We start from the raw sequence: 21127 nt of genomic DNA, 5'->3' as shown, positions 1-21127 counted from the left end.
GGCTACACTCGAAACAAATATTTTCAGAAATGACTTCCTGACACTTAAATCTATACTCGATGTTAACAAATTTCTCTTCTTCAGAAACGTTTTCCTTGCCATTGCCAGTCTACATTCTATATCCTCTCTACTTCGACCATCATCAGTTATTTTGCCCCCCAATAGCAAAACTCCTTTACTACTTTAAGTGTCTCATTTCCTAATCTAATTCCCTCAGCATCACCCGACTTAATTCGACTACATTCCATTATCCTCGTTTTGCTTTTGTTGATGTTCATCTTATATCCTCCTTTCAAAACACTATCCATTCCATTCAACTGCTCTTCCAAGTCCTTTGCTGTCTCTGACAGAATTACAATATCATCGGCGAACCTCAAAGTTTTTATTTCTTCTCCATGGATTTAAATACCTACTCCGAATTTTTCTTTTGTTTCCTTTACTGCTTGCTCAATATACAGATTGAATAACATCGGGGAGAGGCTACAACCCTGTCTTACTCCCTTCCCGACCACTGCTTCCCTTTCATGTCCCTCGACTCTTATGACTGCCATCTGGTTTCTGTACAAATTGTAAATAGCCTTTCGCTCCCTGTATTTTACCCCTGCCACCTTTAGAATTTGAAAGAGAGTATTCCAGTCAACATTGTCAAAAGCTTTCTCTAAGTCTGTAAATGCTAGAAACGTAGGTTTGCCTTTCCTTAATCTTTCTTGTAAGATAAGTCGTAAGGTCAGTATTGCCTCACGTGTTCCAGTGTTTCTACGGAATCCAAACTGATCTTCCCCGAGGTCGGCTTCTACTAGTTTTTCCATTCGTCTGTAAAGAATTCGTGTTAGTATTTTGCAGCTGTGGCTTATTAAACTGATTGTTCGGTAATTTTCACATCTGTCAACACATGCTTTCTTTGGGATTGGAATTATTATATTCTTCTTGAAGTCTGATGGTATTTCGCCTGTTTCATACATCTTGCTCACCAGATGGTACAGTTTTGTCAGGACTGGCTCTCCCAAGGTCGTCAGTAGTTCCAATGGAATGTTGTCTACTCCGGGGGCCTTGTTTCGACTTAGGTCTTTCAGTGCTCTGTCAAACTCTTCACGCAATATCATATCTCCCATTTCATCTTCATCTACGTCCTCTTCCATTTCCATAATATTGTCCTCAAGTAGATCGCCTCTATATACTCCTTCCACCTTTCTGCTTTCTCTTCTTTGCTTAGAACTGGGTTTCCATCTGAGCTCTTAATGTTCATACAAGTGGTTCTCTTATCTCCGAAGGTCTCTTTAATTTTCCTGTAGGCAGTATCTACCTTACCCCTACCACGGGTCGTAACACATCTGAAATATGACGTCCAAAGTGCCGTCAATGCGAACAAGATGTGACCGAGACGTGTAACCAATGGCATCCCATACCATCACCTCGGGTGATACGCCAGTATGGCGATGACGAATACACGCTTCCAATGGGCGTTCACCGCGATGTCGCCAAACACCGATGCGACCATCATGATGCTGTAAACAGAACCTGGATTCATCCGAAAAAGTGACGTTTTGCCATTCGTGTACCCAGGCTCGTCGTCGAGTACACCATCGCAAGCGCTCCTGTCTGTGATGCAGCGTCAAGGGTAACCGCAGCCATGGTCTCCTAGCTGATAGTCCATGCTGCTGCAAACGTCGTCGAACTGTTCGTGCAGATGGTTGTTGTCTCGAAAACGTCCCCATCTGTTGACTCAGGGATCGAGACGTAGCTGCACGATCTGTTACAGCCATGCGGATAAGATGCCTGTCATCTCAACTGCTAGTGATACGAGGCCGTTGGGATCCAGCACGGCGTTCCGTATTACCCTCCTGAACCCACCGATTCCATATTCAGCTAACTGCCATTGGATCTCGACCAACGCGAGCAGCAATGTCGCTATACGATAAACCGCAATCGCGATAGGCTACAATCCGACCTTTATCAAATTCGGAAACGTGATGGTACGCATTTCTCCTCCTTACACGAGGCATCACAACAACGTTTCACCAGGCAACGCCGGTCAACTGCGGTTTGTGTATGAGAAATCGATTGGAAACTTTGCTCATGTCAGTACGTTGTAGGTGTCGCCACCGGCACCAACCTTGTGTGAATGCTCTGAAAAGGTAATGATTTGCATCTCACAGCCTCTTCTTCCTGTCGGTTAAATTTCGCGTCTGTAGCACGTCATCGTGGAATAGCAATTTTAATGGCCAGTAGTGTATATGTGATCAAAGTTGTAAAGATCGTTTTGGAGCCTGCTGAATGCTTATAGGAGAGCGACCAAGAGGGCTTGCCGCTGGGTTTTTAATAGCCTAAAACAAAGAACTAGCTGTAGTTCAGCCTGAGCCTTTCTTCGTGTCTGTGTAAATTCGATTGTTCGGAAATAGATTTAGTAACGTTACTTAAAATACTTTACGTAAGGTTACTAAATCTATTTCCGATCAATACTTACTTAAAATACTTTAAGTAAGGTTACTAAATCTATTTCCGATCAATCGAATTTCCACAGACACGAAGAAAGGCTCAGGTTTACCTCGGACAGTTCCAGCATGCCTCTGCCTCAAAAATTAGGACTAATGTGGGGAAATACGGACTTACTGCAGCCCTAATTGGGGATGCAAAGATGAGCGCAACGGTTCTCTTAATGGCATGGAGGAAGAAAGGAATCTTGCCTCGTTTTGGCGACAGGTTTATAGGCAATGTGTTACGATGTCCACAAATGCAAAATCATTTGAATATTCAGTCATTTATTTGTGTGAAAAGGTACAGTAAATATTTTGTACAGAAAATTACGTCACCAGCTACATATGTGCCCCCGACGTTTTCACTTTTACAGGTAGTATCTATCATAACTATTAAAAATTCACAAGCATAAATTTTCAGGAATATCCGTATGAAGTTAGGAATCTGTGTGGGCCTAGGAGAGATTCTTTAGTATTTATTAGTACGTTTTAAAACAGTTTTATATTAAAAAGTTTCTCTGTTTAAATAGTTATTTTCTGCTATTTAGTCTTATGATTGTGAAATGCTTGGACTGATTTAAAACATTTTGATGAGGTTACAACAGAGACATGTGGTAAACTTCAGGTTTATTTGAGCTCTCTTCAACTGAGTCAACCATTATACTGCTTCCTCTTAGTCATATCTCACGAAAATACCGAGAATGTAAAAATGAGAGAGAATCGAGTCCACAGGAAAGCTTAGCAGCTCCTGCTCAACAGCGAAACATTTGCGATTGGAACACGAACACAGGGAAATAGCAATGGTCCCTAAGTATCTATCTCCGCTACGCGCTAGAAGGGAAGGCGAATTAATATTCCATTGTATTCTACATCTACATCTACATTCATACTCCGCAAGCCACCCAACGGTGTGTGGCGGAGGGCACTTTACGTGCCACTGTCATTACCTCCCTTTTCTGTACCAGTCGCGTATGGTTCGCGGGAAGAACGACTGTCTGAAAGCCTCCGTGCGCGCTCGAATCTCTCTAATTTTACATTCGTGATCTCCACGGGAGGTATAAGCAGGGGGAAGTAGTATATTCGATACCTCATCCAGAAACGCACCCGCTTGAAACCTGGCGAGCAAGCTACACCGCGATGCAGAGAGCCTCTCTTGCAGAGTCTGCCACTTGAGTTGGCTAAACATCTCCGTAACGCTATCACGGTTACCAAATAACCCTGTGACGAAACACACCGCTCTTCTTTGGATCTTCTCTATCTCCTCCGTAAACCCGATCTGGTACGGATCCCACACTGATGAGCAATACTCAAGTATTGGTCGAACGAGTGTTTTGTAAGTCACCTCCTTTGTTGATGGACTACATTTTCTAAGGACTCTCCAATGAATCTCAACCTGGTAACCGCCTTACCAACAATTAATTTTATATAATCATTCCATTTCAAATCGTTCCGCACGCATACTCCCAGATATTTAACAGAAGTAACTGCTACCAGTGTTTGTTCCGCTATCATATAACGCCTCTCTTGCAGAGTCTGCCACTTGAGTTGGCTAAACATCTCCGTAACGCTATCACGGTTACCAAATAACCCTGTGACGAAACGCACCGCTCTTCTTTGGATCTTCTCTATCTCCTCCGTAAACCCGATCTGGTACGGATCCCACACTGATGAGCAATACTCAAGTATTGGTCGAACGAGTGTTTTGTAAGTCACCTCCTTTGTTGATGGACTACATTTTCTAAGGACTCTCCCAATGAATCTCAACCTGGTAACCGCCTTACCAACAATTAATTTTATATAATCATTCCATTTCAAATCGTTCCGCACGCATACTCTCAGATATTTAACAGAAGTAACTGCTACCAGTGTTTGTTCCGCTATCATATAACCATACAATAAAGGATCCTTCTTTCTATGTATTCGCAATACACTACATTTGTCTATGTTAAGGGTTAGTTGCCACTCCCTACACCAAGTGCCTATCCGCTGCAGATCTTCCTGCATTTCGCTACAATTTTCTAATGCTGCAACTTTTCTGTATCCGCGAAAAGCCGCATGGAACTTCCGACACTATCTACTAGGTCATTTATATATATTGTGAAAAGCAATGGTCCCATAACACTCCCCTGTGGCACGCCAGAGGTTACTTTAACGTCTGTAGACGTCTCTCCATTGATAACAACATGCTGTGTTCTGTTTGCTAAAAACTCTTCAATCCAGCCACACAGCTTGTTTGATATTCCGTAGGCTCTTACTTTATTTATCAGGCGACAGTGCGGAACTGTATCGAACGCCTTCCGGAAGTCTAGGAAAATAGCATCTACCTGGGAGCCTGTATCTAATAATTTCTGGGTCTCATGAACTAATAAAGCGAGTTGGGTCTCACACGATCGCTGTTTCCGGAATCCATGTTGATTCCTACAGAGTAGATTCTGGGTTTCCAAAAACGACATGATACTCGAGCAAAAAACATGTTCCAAAATTCTACAACAGATCGACGTCAGAGATATAGGTCTATAGTTTTGCGCATCTCCTCGACGACCCTTTTTGAAGACTGGGACTACCTGTGCTCTTTTCCAATCATTTGGAACTTTCCGTTCGTCTAGAGACTTGCGGTACACGGCTGTTAGAAGGGGGACAAGTTCTTTCGCGTACTCTGTGTAGAATCGAATTGGTATTCCGTCAGGTCCAGTGGACTTTCCTCTGTTGAGTAATTTCAGTTGCTTTTCTATTCCTTGGACACTTATTTCCATGTCAGCCATCTTTTCGTTTGTGCGAGGATTTAGAGAAGGAACTGCAGTGCGGTCTTCCTCTGAGAAATCTTTTTTGAGCTAAGTTGAAAGTTTCAAGTCGACAGGTTATCGGGAAGTTAGTTTAAAATCAATTGCAAAATTTGTACCGAACGGACAGACTGAAAAAAGTACACTCCGCCACAGACCAGACTCGAAAGCGAGTGAATATTGCAGTCATCCACTTCTGAGCTATGTTGAAAGTTTCAAGTCTCTAGCTTAGGAAGTCAGTCTAAAATGAACTGTAAAATTTGTGTCGAGAAAAAGAAACCGAAAAAATAAAAATGTTCTGAAAAGTGATTGTCCATTTATATACACACAAATCTACAGTGCAGCACCAGATATTAAACTTGTAAAACCAACAAAAAACTGATGTTTAATGCCAGAAGTACAAAAATCACAAAATTCGTATTTCGTTAAGTAAATACATATATTTTGAATATAGCCTACTTTATTTTTAGACATATACTTTTCATTCACATCTCCTTGAAATAAGACACTTTATTTGTCTTTAAAAAAAGTTGTCAATCCTAGTCATGGTTCATGTATAACGGAAAAAGGCTGAAAAAGATGTAAGTAAAAACACTCAAACACGATAAGTGGGTGAAAACATTAATATGACGGCTGCAGACGACGGAGACTTGCTTCATTCGGTTGTCCCACATTGGATAAAACCACTTAAAACGCGTTGAGTGAGTGAAATCATTCGTGTAGCTGACATGACCGCACAGACTAGTTTCTTTCGGTTGTTTCATTCGACTGAAAAACCGACTGAACAAAAGTAAAACCGACTGGTCAATCGATTTTTAAAGGCAGTCGCTTGTCCCATCACTATACCATCGCGTCACAGTGCGTGTGAATCGATCTGAATAAAATGGCACTTTTCTGTTGCAGCTGCGATAAACGGCAAGAGCAAGATAGTGGCATATCGGCGAAAAGATTGCCAAGCGAGTGTTTACATTGCAGCGTATCTGTGAGACACTTAGTAACTGAGCAGCGGAAAGAGCATCGTTAGTTGATTCCTGATCGGGTTTTCTTCGCTGTGTCGAGTATGGTTGTCGCAAGTTTTCGGTGCTGAAATACTTCCCCAAGCTAACATTGCGGGATTTTGTACGAAGTGGCATTGAAATTTGAAAACAACACGCATGTGTAAATTGGACTCAGAAAACGGTAAAATGTGAAGGCATCGCGAATATTTGCGGGCCCTTGATGTTCTCTTCCAGCAGGAGCTTGGCTAGGCACACATCTGTTAGTTAAAAATGTCGTTTACCCTGTAAGATACTGAATACTTTTTCAGAGAATTATGCACGAAGTAGATGCTTTTAACAGCATCGCAAGCCACAACTTAAGTAATTAGTACCTTAGTGTCTATCCTCCATTCAGAATTAATTATACCGAATGCGGCCAATACTTAGAAAGAAGCTCGGGCCTCATTCCTCTCGTGTGTTCTAACATGTATACCTCACCGCCCCCTCTTCCCTTTTACAGGGAAATCTGTTAAACTCACATGTACATTGTTACGTAAGAGTATGTAATGATTAGGTACCAGAAAAGTGCAGATTTCACGAGCTAAATGGAGTTTTTCTCTGCTACTGCTTAACTCTGCACATGACGAGCTGCCTTCGCGGGGTTTCCCCCGTATCTGTACACACGCATACTCGGCCTCTAGACATGCTGGTCGCGGAAGATTACAATCGACTCGTATCGTACCGGCTGCTCAGAGGCCCGCCTCCTCCTCCCACGGCAGCCAGCTTACAGAAACGAACATGTAACAGGTTAATGCATCTAGAAGTGACGCGGAGGTTGATACCGAGTCGCTAGAAGAACCAGGTACCGATAAAGCAGTTCATGCCGTGCAACACCGCACACGAATCACACAATGGGTACTTAGTGCTAAGGGACACAATACGGTTACATAGCTAACGTTGGCAGCGACCGTAAACATTCCGGAGCTGTCCGAAATCAGCCGACTTTCTACGATCGGGGAGGGGCCAAGTAATACTGTGCGATTAGTACGCCCTAACCTGATATCGTTTGAGGCGAGTGTACTAATAAGGCATTGTGGTATTACGACACACGGTGGACAATGTCAGTGGTCATTTAGTTATACTGTGACTCGATCGAGTTAATTATCAGCGTTTCGTTCTTTACTGGTCAGTTTAAGATGGACGACAGTTTTATGAACAGGCAGAAAAGTGCTAACTCACCAAGTGCTGGTGATGGTCAACCTAAACCTAGTGTTAGCGATAACCCGTATGAAAAAGAATGCAAATGTATTGTCGAGAGTCGTAGCAACAAAAACGCTGTTCCAGGAAAAAATATCGCAGTTATCATCGCTATGGAGGCAGCAACTTGCATGGATCAGTCAGATACAATAAGGTAAAGGATGTTATTTTTTGTAAAATTTGCAACAATTATTTGAAGAAAATCATTTTCAGTTTTCTCACAAAACTGAAAAAATCTCTCATTGGAACTGCTTTTTCGTACTGGAAGAAAGCGGTAGAAAAGTTGAAAGTGCACGAAACATCATGCTGACACAGAGAAGCTGTACTCAGATTTCAATTCTTACAACCGAACGTTAAAGGATTTAGCCACATTCAAAAGAAAAACAGACGCAAATAAAAGGAAATCGTGCTTGTTAACTAAAAGTCATATCTTACCACCGTTACTTAGTTGTGCAAGTGCTTGCGATCCGAGGGATTACTGGTGAAAAAAAGAAACTTTGGCAATTTATAACGCCTTTCATGGGAAGGGCCACCGGCCACCTTTAATGTGGCTACAGCGCGAAATTTGCAAATGGACATCTCATAATGAACAAACTTAATGTTGGGTATTTTTAAGTGATATGCTTCTTAGAAAATTATTGGATGTTATCAAAAATTCAATTTAGTGTCTTTATAAGATTTGTTCATGCATTGTGCAATATAAGAGTGTTTTTTAGAGTTATACTCTACACAAAGTACTGTAGTTAGGGCTCAGTTTAATATTATTATCGGTATTTTAAGAAGGTTTGATTTATCTGCATCTAATTGTTGAGGCCAATGCTTTGATGGTTCAGCTAACATGGCCAGAGTATATAACTGTGTCCAGGTAAAATTTATGGAAATTGAGAATAGAGCTGTATTTGTTCACTGCCTTGCAAGCTCTTTGAAACTAACACTACAAGACACTATGAAAGCAATCCTCTAATGTTGAAATGCATTGAATTTTACGAAGGATTTAATGAATTTTGTTAGAGATTCACCTAAAAATTAGATCTTTTTGCTCACTTAAAATTACATGCATCTACGAATTGGAAAGCACTCTGTCCTACAAGATGGGGCATAAGGTATTTGACGTCCTGTGAAAATCGTTACCTAACTGATTTTCTCATTCCTTCCAGGCTGTTCGTATCCTTTCTAATGGCGCGGCCATAGCATTTACTTAGATGAATTGATTGTTTTGTCAGTCAAATGTCCTCTTAATAGCCTTGACATGGTCTAGCTTTTGAAAATTGCTGCCTGGTTTTACACAGTCAGAGAACCACTCATTTCTGAACGTGACAGGTCTGTCATGTGTCTGCACATTGTTGACTTTCGTGGTGTTTAAGTCATCAAAGGACCTGATGGCAGTTACGGATTTGAATAAAATGATATCATCAACACCAGTGAATTTAGCATAGTGATCCCTATTGTTCTTGAGAGTGCTTAAATATCCCCACTGCGGAGGCATTTTCAACTTCTACACTGGATCCCTCATATGTTTTCTGACAGTAGTCTTCACGCAGTTTTTTTTTTTTTTTGTTATTAGTGGTACACTTTCTGAGCATCCACGGCAATGTTTTGGCAGTGCATCAACAACAAGCACCTTCCCAGTACCAATACTCGTGGCAGCAGCACAAGAATTTTTAGATTGATGGGTCCTTTTGTTTCTGGCACGATCTATCAAATGCTGTGCACATCCTGTTACAATTATTTTCTTCCACTGTTGCAGATTTCATTGATTCTTCTGCAGTTACTTTTACTCTTTCCCTTAAAGCATCTCCGTATCTTGAAACATTAGTAGGGGCCCTTGACAGGTTCATAAGAGCACAGTTTTTCAGCCCTAGGGTCTTTACTGATACATCTCAGCCCATAGAAATATCTGTCGTTTGTGTCAAAAAGTTTACTGTTTTAACATTTTTCAGGTGTCCCAAATTCTTCTTTATTCTCACATCTCGAACCAGAGACTTCCAAACTAAGAACTAAACCTTTTCTTTTGAAGACAGTTTCAGAAATTATTACCTCTATTGTATACAAATTACAGTTTGATTAAATATTGTTTTAAGTACATGTAAAGCTAATATTAAACTGGTATCACTGGCCCTGCTTCACTGTGCACTTCGTTAATGTTCACATGCTTCTTTTTGGAAGCACTTGGTGGTGAAAAACTTTCTTCTGTGTTTCTTGCCCTAATCTCATTCTCTGCACGTAAACTTACAAAGGTGCATGTTCTGTAGAATCTGTTTCTTCTTAAACATTCCTTTTGCTGGAGTCATATTAAAAGAAAAACATAACTCAACGGTTCCTCCCGTCGGAGGTTCAAGTCCTCCTTGGGGCATGGGTGTGTGTGTGTTGTCCTTAGCGTAGGTTAGTGAAGTTAGATTAAGCAATACGTAAGCCTAGGAACCGATGACCTCCGCAGTTTGGTCCCATAGGTATTTACCACAGATTTCCAAAATAACATAACTCAAAGAGCAGCAAACTCAAATATAAACAACAAAAGGTGTAATGCACCTTACAAACTGTGGATGATACCATGCATTATACCACAAACAGGAGGTGATATCACAGCAACAAACGTAGCCAACCTATGCACTGGCGTGTTTACTATGATACTTAGATTCGTCCAGAATAAACGAAACATACATCAAATTAAAGATAAAATTCCAGTTAACAATTTTCCATTAATAAATAAAAATCGATATTTTATGTACCACACTACCTGTTGTAGTCGACTTAGATGCCCCTATGCGTGCTGTAATTAATCTAATCTTGTCCTTATGATCCCTATGCGAGCGACACGTAGGCGATTATAGTACATTCCTAGATCATCATTCACACCCGGTTCTTGAAACTTTTTTAGTAGGCTTTCTCGGAGTAGTTTCCTTCTATGTTCGTCTACCTGTTCAGTCTTTTAACTTCTCTATGATTCTTTCTTACCGGTGAAACAAGAGGTCGAGATAGCTATTGTGTTTGAGCTCAAAATACGTTCTAGGTTCTACGAAAAATGCATGTCAAAGATATTGGACGGTAATTTTGTGGGTTATTTCTGCTGCCCATCTTATAGACAGGGGTGACCTGTGCTTTCATCCAGCTACTGGGCATGGGTTTTTATCGCAGGATCTGCTTACATTATAGTTAGATCTACGATACGTTTTAACTAAGAGTGGCTAAATCAGCTGCAAATTGGGTATAGAATCTGATCGGGGTTCCATCGAGCCGTGGTGCTTTGTTCAAGTTCAATTCCTGTCTTGCCCATGAGTGATTGGACACCAACTTTGGTCCCTTTACATACAACGAGACCTGCTCTCTTGAATGTGTTTCATTCAGCACCCCTGTATCTGTAGCCCCAAGCTTTATTTTACAAATATTATGCAGTGGTCACTGTTCCTTTACTGTGACTGTGCACCATTGAGAATCTATCCAGTGCATGGTAAACTATTGTTCTTATGCAGCTCCTCTGCATGCTCGTGCCCTCAGCTAAAATTGTCAAGTTCCTGTATGAGATACTGCCAGTACTGCTTCTTTGTCTAGTTTGCCGAACATATAAAAACTACCACTGGTTGTTCGAGTCCGGTTATGGTATTGAGAAATGTTCATGTGATCTTGCAACGAAAAAGTAATCACCAAATCTCCAGGTCAGTTTGCCATTTTTTCTAAGGTATTTCCGAGACCATACTGACAATCCCCCTACTGTGTTGGACGGCTGTGGGAAACCTTGTGATAGCAACGCGCACGTCATCAGCTCTGCTCCTCCGTTGTCTGCGGAAGCGCTGAGATAAGATGCGGCGCCCATGTGACAGATCGATGCGATAGGAGAGCTACCGCCGCGTGCTGCTCGCCTCTCTGCTGCTGCCAGCCAGCTGTTGCGCGCATTTGCTAGACTGCGGTTGGCGCTGCGTGCCTTTTTGGCGGCAAGCAGGTGTGCAGCTCAGCACAGCACTTTGTCGTGGGTGGAAGGGGGAGGGGGTAGCACCGGCGCTGTGCGCGCCTAGCACCGCATTCGATCGCCGGCCAGTCCGTAGCGTGCTGCTGTGCACTGTGACGTGGCTCACTCACTCCCTCCGTCCACGAGCATCGCTCTACCGTTAACCCCCCACCCTCCGTATGTCCACTTGCGCTGTAAAAATAACGATTCGTACGTATTCGGTAGGGTCGAGAGACGTACCCGCTGCAAACTGTTTGTTACTCGTTACAAACGTCATTAATGATTTTTTTCTTCGATGTTATTTTAACCCCCTTGCCCCATGTTGGCGGTCAGCGGTACAAATATTTCCTCTGCAGACAAAATTAAAAACAAAATTATGTATTGAAAGCACTTTACAGCAATAGTGGCGTTTCTTTCAGAAAAAAGCTTAGCACTTTCACTAAAAAAAAACAGAGGTAGCTCCACTTTAAAAAAATGATTTGGGGGGGGGGGGGGGGGATGTGTTCTGTAGTGTTGAAGGGTCGAATTAAGTCGGGTGATGCTAAGGGAATTAGATTAGGAAATGAGACACTTAAAGTAGTAAAGTTGTTTTGCTATTTAGGGAGTAAAATAACTGATGATGGTCGAAGTAGAGAGAATATAAAATGTAAACTGGCAATGGCAAGGAAAGCGTTTCTGAAGAAGATAAATTTGTTAACATCGAGTATAGATTTAAGTGTCAGGAAGTCGTTTCTGAAAGTATTTGTATGGAGTGTAGCCACGTATGGAAGTGAAACATGGACGATAAATAGTTTTGTTTATTATTTACTTATTGTTCCGTGGTACCAAATTAAGGAGAAGTCTCCATGGTCATGGAACGAGTCAATACATGAAATTATAACACGATATTAGAAACAGATAAAATGAAATATAAAAAAACATAAAGAAAATCAACAATGTAACACTGGAATTTGCTTAATATTTTAGCTCTTCCAGGAGCTCCTGGACAGAATAGAAGGAGTGAGCCATGAGGAAACTCTTCAGTTTAGACTTAAAAGAGTTTGGGCTACTGCTAAGATTTTTGAGTTCTTGTGGTAGCTTATTGAAAATGGATGCAGCAGAATACTGCACTCGTTTCTGCACAAGAGTCTGCATTCCACATGCAGATTGGATTTCTGCCTAGTATTAACTGAGTAAAAGCTGCTAACTCATGGGAATAGACTAATATTGCTAACAACAAACGACATTAAAGAAAATATATACTGTGAGTGCAATGTCAGAATTCCCAGACTATTGAATAGGGGTCGACAAGAGGTTCTCGAACTTCACCACATATAACTCGAACAGCCCGTTTTTTTAGCCAAAACTACCCTTTTTGAATCAGAAGAATTACTCCAAAACATAATACCATTCGACATAAGCGTATGAAAATATGCGAAGTAGACTACTTTTCGTGTTGAAGTGTCACTTATTTCAGATACTGTTCTAATGGTAAATAAAGCAGCGTTTAGTTTCTGAACAAGATCCTGAACATGGGCTTTGCACAACAGCTTACTATCTATCCGAACGCCTAGGAACTTGAACTGTTCCGTCTCGCTTATAATATGCCCATTCTGTCTGATTAAAATATCAGTTCTTGTTGAATTATGAGTTAGAAACTTTAAAAACTGAGTCTTACTGTGATTTAGCATCAAATTATTCTCCACAAGCCAGGAACTTATTTCATGAACTACGTTATTTGATACTGTTTCAATATTACCCAAAAGATCCTTCACTATCAAGCTGGTGTCATCAGCAAACAGAAATATTTTTGAATCACCTGTAATGCTAGAAGGCATATCATTTACGTAAATAAGAAAAAGCAGTGGCCCCAGCACCGACCCTTGGGGAACCCCCCACTTAACAGTGTCCCATTGGGACTGAACATCACTACCACTCTCAATATTGCGGAGAATTACCTTTTGCTTTCTGTTCTTAAAGTAAGAGGCGAACCAATTGTAAGCTACTCCCCTTACTCCATAATGGTCCAACTTCTGCAGTAATATTTTGTGGTCAACACAGTCAAAAGCCTTCGTTAAATCAAAGAAAACACCTAGCGTTCACAACCTTTTATTTAATCCGTCCAAAACCTCACAGAGAAAAGAGAATATAGCATTTTCAGTTGTTAAACCATTTCTAAAACCAAACTGAACATTTGACAGCAAATTATGTGAATTTAAATGCTCCAATAACCTTGTATATACGACCTTCTCGATAACTTTAGCAAACACCGATGGCATAGAAGTAGGTCTTTAATTGTCAACTTTACCCCTGTCTCCCTTTTTATAAAGTGGCTTCACTACCGACTACTTTAATCGGTCGGGAAACCGTCCACTCCTAAAGGAAAAGTTACAGATATGGCTAAGTACTCGGCTAACATACATATAACAATACTTCAGTATTCTGCTAGATACCCCGTCATATCCATGAGAGTTCTTGGTCTTTAGTGATTTAATTATTAACTCTATCTCCCTCTTGTCAGTATCATGGAGGAGCATTTCAGGTAACAGTCTCGGAACACTTTTTTCTACGAGCGCTATATGGTTCCCTGTTGGGACTAGGTTTCTATTTAGTTCACCTGCTATATTCAGAAAGTGATTATTAAATACTTTACATATATGCGACTTATCAGTAACACGGACATTCCCACTACGCACTGATTCTACATCCTCTACCTGTCTCTGCAGACCAGCCACTTCCTTTACGGCTGACCATATGGTTTTAATTTTATCCTGAGACTTAGCTATTCTATCTGCATACCACATACTTTTTGCCTTCCTAATAACATTTTTAAGCACCTTACAATACTGTTTGTAATGGGCTGCTGCATTTAGATAGTGACTGTTTCTAGCGTTTTGATATAATTGCCACTTTGTTCTACAACATATTCTTATCCCTCTAGTCAGCCACCCAGGCTGTACCCTGTTTTGAACGTTCTAACGGAAAGCAACTTTCAAAGAGCACGAGAAAAGTCTTGAGAAAAGCATTATATTTATCGTCTACTATATCAGCGCTATAAACATCTTGCCACTCTTGTTGCTTGATGAGGTTTACAAATGTCTCTACAGCAACTGGATCAGCTTTCCTAAACAGCTGATGACTATATTTAACAAGAGTTGCAGCACAAAAATCGTTTAGAGTTAAAATTTGTGCATCATGATCTGAAAGGCCATTCACCTTTTTGCTAACAGAATGCCCTTCTAGTAATGAGGAATGAACAAAAATGTTGTCTATGGTTGTTCTACTGTTCCCTTGCACTCTCGTTGGAAAGAATACGGTTTGCATAAGATTATATGAATTAAAGAGGTCTACCAGCATCCTTTCCCTTGCACAATCACTTATACAATTAATATTGAAGTCACCACATATAACTAACTTTTTGTATTTCCTATAAAGTGAACCAAGAACCTCCTCTAGCTTTAGCAAAAATGTTGTGAAATCGGAGTCTGGGGATCTACAAATAACAACAGTTAGAAGTTTAGCTCCGTTAAATTTAACCACACCTGCACAACATTCAAACACCTTTTCAGTGCAGTACTTTGAAACATCAATTGACTCAAATGGGAAGCCGTTTTTCACATACATGGCTACTCCCTCACACCGCAAAGAGCTCCTCGAAAAGCTGCCAGCCAACCTGTATCCTGGTAAAGGAAGCCTCTGAATTATCTCCATATTTAAGAAGTGTTTATATGTACCAATAATTTCAGAGTTAACATCTATAAGCAGTTCACTAACTTTATCTCTAATACCTTGTATATTTTGATGAAATATACTAATTTCCTCATTACTCGGATACCTAAGCTTTGTCAAAAGTGGTTCCTTTGTTAGAGAGACTTCCCTTAAGCAGGAATACCTATCAGCTGACTTCAATCTAAAAAGGGTACAGCTCTAACACCCACTACTGTAGGAATTTTCCCATGAGTGATCCCACCAACCCCACCTGTGCTGTCACCTATAAGCTTTGCCAACCTCCCCTTCCCATACCTGTTGAGGTGCAGACCATGTCTAGTGAAACCCGTCCTGCTGATAGACTCCACCGACACCACTAAAATGTGACCCATGCTTTCTGTCATCAGCGCACCCCCAAGTCTCATGTTATTACGCCTGACGGCTGTATTAAGATGAGGCCGATCGTGATGCTGAAACAGATCCACGAAATGCACATTCGTGTTGCCAGTCTGAGTGGCTATCTTTTCCAGGTCACCATCTATGTCATACTCCCCATCCCTATCAATACTATTACCAGCCCCACCCACAGTCACTACCTGATCCTCTTTAGTAAAATCCCTACATGACCCACCCCCCTCTCCCCTATGTTAACAGTCACCTGAGCCAATCCTGCATTAGGCTTCACAATGCTGGTGACCTGGTACTCACTCCCCAGCACTTCCTGCAACTGCTGGCCTACACCTCTGCCATGAGAACTACCTAACAGCGGAACCTTCTTCTTCCTCTTCGACTTTGCAACTGTTCTAGCCCCCTAACTACTGAGGTCTGCTGCATACTTCCTACATCTACACCTACTAGAGATTTCTCTCCACTATTCTCTGACAGTTGGTCATATCTGTTGTAAACACCAATAGTAAAACTACCTGAAAATCTTCTTCTAGCAGATCTCTTGCCAACAGCCAACTCCCATTCCCCAACCCCCTTCTCCCTCCTCATCCTATCTAGCTCCTCCTGTGCGTTTTTCAACTGCACTTGAAGGGCACAGATCTTACGCTGCTGCTCCTCTATCAACTTACTTTTGCTACATAGCCTGCAGTTCCAGGAGAGGATCTCACCAGAATGCCCGCTGGCTTCCCCACTGCATTTCCCCCAGTGAACATACTTCGAACAAGTCTCACAACGCAATCCACTACTCACGAACCTGCGGCAAAGCTCACACTTCTCACTCATGGTAAAATTTTACTTTTTCTTAGTTCCGCTGCTACAATAAGCAGATGTTAAAAACCTGACTACAATCAACACAAACTTACTCTATAAGGGAAGTAACTACTGTTATTAACAGTATTAATAAGCAACAAATGTGAATAAAGCAAAGACTAATACAGAAAGAGAATCAAACGTCTAATGACACAGTAACGAAGCTGAAAACAGTTCCCAAAAGGTTCTTCTGAAATTATTTTACCAGAAAACACAAAAAAACTCCGGTTGAAGACTACTAAAGTTCCTAAATAAACCACTATACACAAACAATTAATTAGTACTTAGCTTTCGATGCGCCGCTACAGCTACAACTGGTCAGCGCGAAATGTAAACACATGTAAGAGGTTACGTTGATCGATAGGAAACACAAATATCAGGTCACAACACAAGAAAGGCAGAGGTGAATGAAGAACCCACTAATACGACACTTATATAGTAAATATTATCACAAAAACCGTTATAATATGTACCTGAAACCTAAAAATATATAAAAACTTGGAGAGCGATCTAACACGCAGTCACTCGCTGGTTTGGACAAGAAGAGAATAGAAGCTTTCGAAATGTGGTGCTACAGAAGAATGCTGAAGATTAGATGGGCAGATCACATAACTAAGAGGAGGTATTGAATAGAATTGGGGAGAAGAGGAGTTTGTGGTAAAACTTGACATGAAGAAAGGACCAGTTAGTAGGGCATGTTCTGAGGCATCAAGGGGTCACAAATTAAGCATTGGAGGGCAGCACGGAGGGTAAAAATCGTAGAGGGAGACAAAGAGACGAATACACTAAGCAGATTCAGAAGGATGTAGGTTGCAGTAAGTACTGGGAGATGAAGAAGCTTGCACAGGATAGAGTAGCATGGAGAGCTGCATCAGGCCAGTCTCGGGACTGAGGGCAACAACAACAACAAATGTTGAAGGGTATAGGTAAAAAATAAAGAAGTTTGTCGTGTAGTATTTGTGGAGATAGCCATGCCAAAAAAGTTACAATTGCTTAACTTTATGACGCCATTTTTGCTCCCCCACCACCGATTAACTTCATTTGACTGCCATCTTGTGGCTTAATTTCGAAGCACCCACACAAAATTTCGATTTCCCTGTTAGTAATTCTGCAGTGTGTGTGTGTGTGTGTGTGTGTGTGTGTGTGTGTGTGTGTGTGTGTGAGAGGTGGGTTTTTTTCCAGTGCCAAAATATGGCCGGCCGTTGTGGCCGAGTGGTTCTAGGCGCTACGGTCGGGAACCGCGCGACCGCTACGGTCGCAGGTTCGAATCCTGCCTCGGCCATGGATGTGTGTGATGCCCTTAGATTAGTTAGGTTTAAGTAATTCTAAAGTTCTAGGGGACTGATGACCGCAGATGTTTAAGGCCCATAGTGCTCAGAGCCATTTGAACCATTTTGAACCACAAAATGTCTAAGAGTAGGCGTGAACAACAATTGTGCAGTTTATTGAACTGTATGAGGCGCAGCTTTGTTTTGGAAAGACAAAACGAGTGCTATAAAATTAAAGATACACTCCTGGAAATGGAAAAAAGAACACATTGACACCGGTGTGTCAGACCCACCATACTTGCTCCGGACACTGCGAGAGGGCTGTACAAGCAATGATCACACGCACGACATAGCGGACACACCAGGAACCGCGGTGTTGGCCGTGGAATGGCGCTAGCTGCGCAGCATTTGCGCACCGCCGCCGTCAGTGTCAGCCAGTTTGCCGTGGCATACGGAACTCTATCGCAGTCTTTAACACTGGTAGCATGCCGCGACAGCGTGGACGTGGACCGTATGTGCAGTTGACGGACTTTGAGCGAGGGCGTATAGTGGGCATGCGGGAGGCCGGGTGGACGTACCGCCGAATTGCTCAACACGTGGGGCGTGAGGTCTCCACAGTACATCGATGTTGTCGCCAGTGGTCGACGGAAGGTGCACGTGCCCGTCGACTTGGGACCAGACCGCAGCGACGCACGGATGCACGCCAAGACCGTAGGATCCTACGCAGTGCCGTAGGGGACCGCACCGCCACTTCCCAGCAAATTAGGGACACTGTTGCTCCTGGGGTATCGGCGAGGACCATTCGTAACCGTCTCCATGAAGCTGGGCTACGGTCCCGCACACCGTTAGGCCGTCTTCCGCTCACGCCCCAACATCGTGCAGCCCGCCTCCAGTGGTGTCGCGACAGGCGTCAATGGAGGGACGAATGGAGACGTGTCGTCTTCAGCGATGAGAGTCGCTTCTGACTTGGTGCCAATGATGGTCGTATGCGTGTTTGTCGCCGTGCAGGTGAGCGCCACAATCAGGACTGCATACGACCGAGGCACACAGGGCCAACACCCGGCATCATGGTGTGGGGAGCGATCTCCTACACTGGCCGTACACCTCTGTTGATCGTCGAGGGGACATTGAATAGTGCACGGTACATCCAAACCGTCATCGAACTCATCGTTCTACCATTCCTAGACCGGCAAGGGAACTTGCTGTTCCAACAGGACAATGCACGTCCGCATGTATCCCGTGCCACCCAACGTGCTCTAGAAGGTGTAAGTCAATTACCCTGGCCAGCAAGATCTCCGGATCTGTCCCCCATTGAGCATGTTTGGGACTGGATGAAGCGTCGTCTCACGCGGTCTGTACGTCCAGCACTAACGCTGGTCCAACTGAGGCGCCAGGTGGAAATGGCATGGCAAGCCGTTCCACAGGACTACATCCAGCATCTCTACGATCGTCTCCATGGGAGAATAGCAGCCTGCATTGCTGCGAAAGGTGGATATACACTGTACTAGTGCCGACATTGTGCATGCTGTGTTGCCTGTGTCTATGTGCCTGTGGTTCTGTCAGTGTGATCATGTGATGTATCTGACCCCAGGAATGTGTCAATAAAGTTTTCCCTTCCTGGAACAATGAATTCACGGTGTTCTTATTTCAATTTCCAGGAGTGTATCAAGCATTGTTTGAAATTATATCTGAACATCCCTGGTTTTGACTTAAGCATCCCAAAAGCTCAAATGAGAATAATTCGCAATGCCTGTATCAACGAACTCAACGAAGTGTCGACGTTTACAAGAGGGGTGCATCTGCAGATCCATCGGGCACCCAAAAAGGTTTATTTTATGTGTATTTAGAAGGAAAACTCAATGTCCCTTGAAATACAAGTGAGATAGTTGTGAAAGTTCGATAAAAATAATACTGTATGTTGCTGTACTTAAACCAATACCAACAATTGTCGTTTTATGCCACACGGAAAGTGCACAACTATTATGGCAAGAGAAGATCTGGATTATGATTTTACATTGGTGGTAGGTACCAAGCAACTGTGACAAAATGATGTGTGTGTTTTTATCCTAATTGTATGTGTCCTGAACCATAACAACATCGCATTGTGATAGGAATATAACTCTTAGTTTCAGCATCTAGGGCTGCTGGTAGTAAAATTTTTTCCATTGCATTTATGAACATATAATGGTTACTTTATGTGGTGAAATTATTTGATGCATGAAGAAGTTTCGTGTGTGTGTGTGTGAGTGTGTGTGTGTGTGTGTGTGTGTGTGTGTGTGTGTGTGTGTGTGTCAGCAGGTATTACTGAGTAATTAACGGAAGGTGATTTGTAGCTTCACAACAGCTATCTTAATTCTTCAAGTGGTGTAAATTAATGCAATACTAGCAGTATATTCAAATTCTAGTACTGGCAGCAGCGATACTCTTAAAGACTTTCTAGTGATTCTGAGAAAGGATGTAACAAGGTTTCTGGTGGCAGTATAATGTCATCTTGAGCTGACATTATACACAGATCAAAAAACTTTTGCATCACCTCGGTTCCGAGAGCTGCGGAATCTGTACAGAAAATTGGAATAGAGATCAACATAAACATCATTTCCGCCCATTTTATTGCTCATGAGAACCACAAATTGCAGGTTGTACCACCATACAGCGATACTTTAAGAGGTCGTGGTCCAGATTGCTATACACACCGGCACCTCTTAATACCCACTCGCACGACCTCTTGCATTGTTGCATGCCTGTATTCGTCGTGGCATACTACGCACAAGTTCCTAAAGGCACTGTTGGTCCAGATTGCCCCACTCCTCAACGGCAATTCGGCACAAATCCCTCATAGTGGTTGGTGGGTCACGTTGTCCATAAACAACCCTTCTCAACCTATCCCAGCCATGTTCGATACCGTACAGAAATATCAAAAATATATATGTAAGTGTTGACATAATTTTACACAAAAGAAGACCAAAAATTGGACACTTCAAGTGCATTTGGTGCAGCTCTCATGAGGTCTTGCATGGTGCAGGTGTTTGGTGATGAGGATCCCTGAAGGAAATGGCTGTTAGTCTGCTCAACGCCACACTGGCAAAGAACTGAGTCCACAGAGAAACCCCAAGTCCGCAGGTTGGTTTTGCATCTCGTTGTGTGTGATCGTAATCTATTGAGAGACCTCCATATTGACCACTTCTCCGAATATCCAGGGGGAAGTTCTTCCTTTGGAGCCATCCATTCTCCCAAATACCGACATTTCTCCCGCCATCGCGAGATCCTTGCCGCATTTGGATTCTCGATGAGACCCTCAGTAGTTGTCTAGAAGGTCTTTCTTGATTTCAGTCTAGGATGTGCGGGCTAACGACCGTACAGTGGATGGGCTTCCTTCGTTGTGGCCTTACTTTTCTCATAACTTGCAGCTACCTCACGTCTGATCTCAGGAGGAGCTATGCCAGCGAGGCAATAGAGTTTGTCCACAGAAGTAGGTCTTAAGCAA

General features: G+C 42.4%; 1 protein-coding gene across 4 annotated transcripts in view; it reads left to right on the top strand.

Annotated features, from left to right (window-relative positions):
• Positions 1 to 21127, top strand: part of LOC126284583 (caspase-1-like) — a 398664-nt gene that overhangs the window by 271161 nt on the left and 106376 nt on the right. Inside the window, exon 1 of one of the 4 annotated variants that reach the window (XM_049983672.1) lies at positions 7557 to 7642. The exons of the other annotated variants lie outside the window; for them this stretch is intronic. The gene's annotated coding sequence lies outside the window, so the exon portion shown is untranslated. Of the gene's footprint in view, positions 1 to 7556; positions 7643 to 21127 lie in introns of those variants that run through there. 4 annotated transcript variants of the gene reach the window in all.

This window comes from Schistocerca gregaria, chromosome 1, assembly GCF_023897955.1.
Source record: "Schistocerca gregaria isolate iqSchGreg1 chromosome 1, iqSchGreg1.2, whole genome shotgun sequence".
Lineage (NCBI taxonomy): Eukaryota > Metazoa > Arthropoda > Insecta > Orthoptera > Acrididae > Schistocerca > Schistocerca gregaria.
Note: the sequence above shows the minus strand (reverse complement) of the source record. Positions and strands in the feature narration are given on the sequence as shown.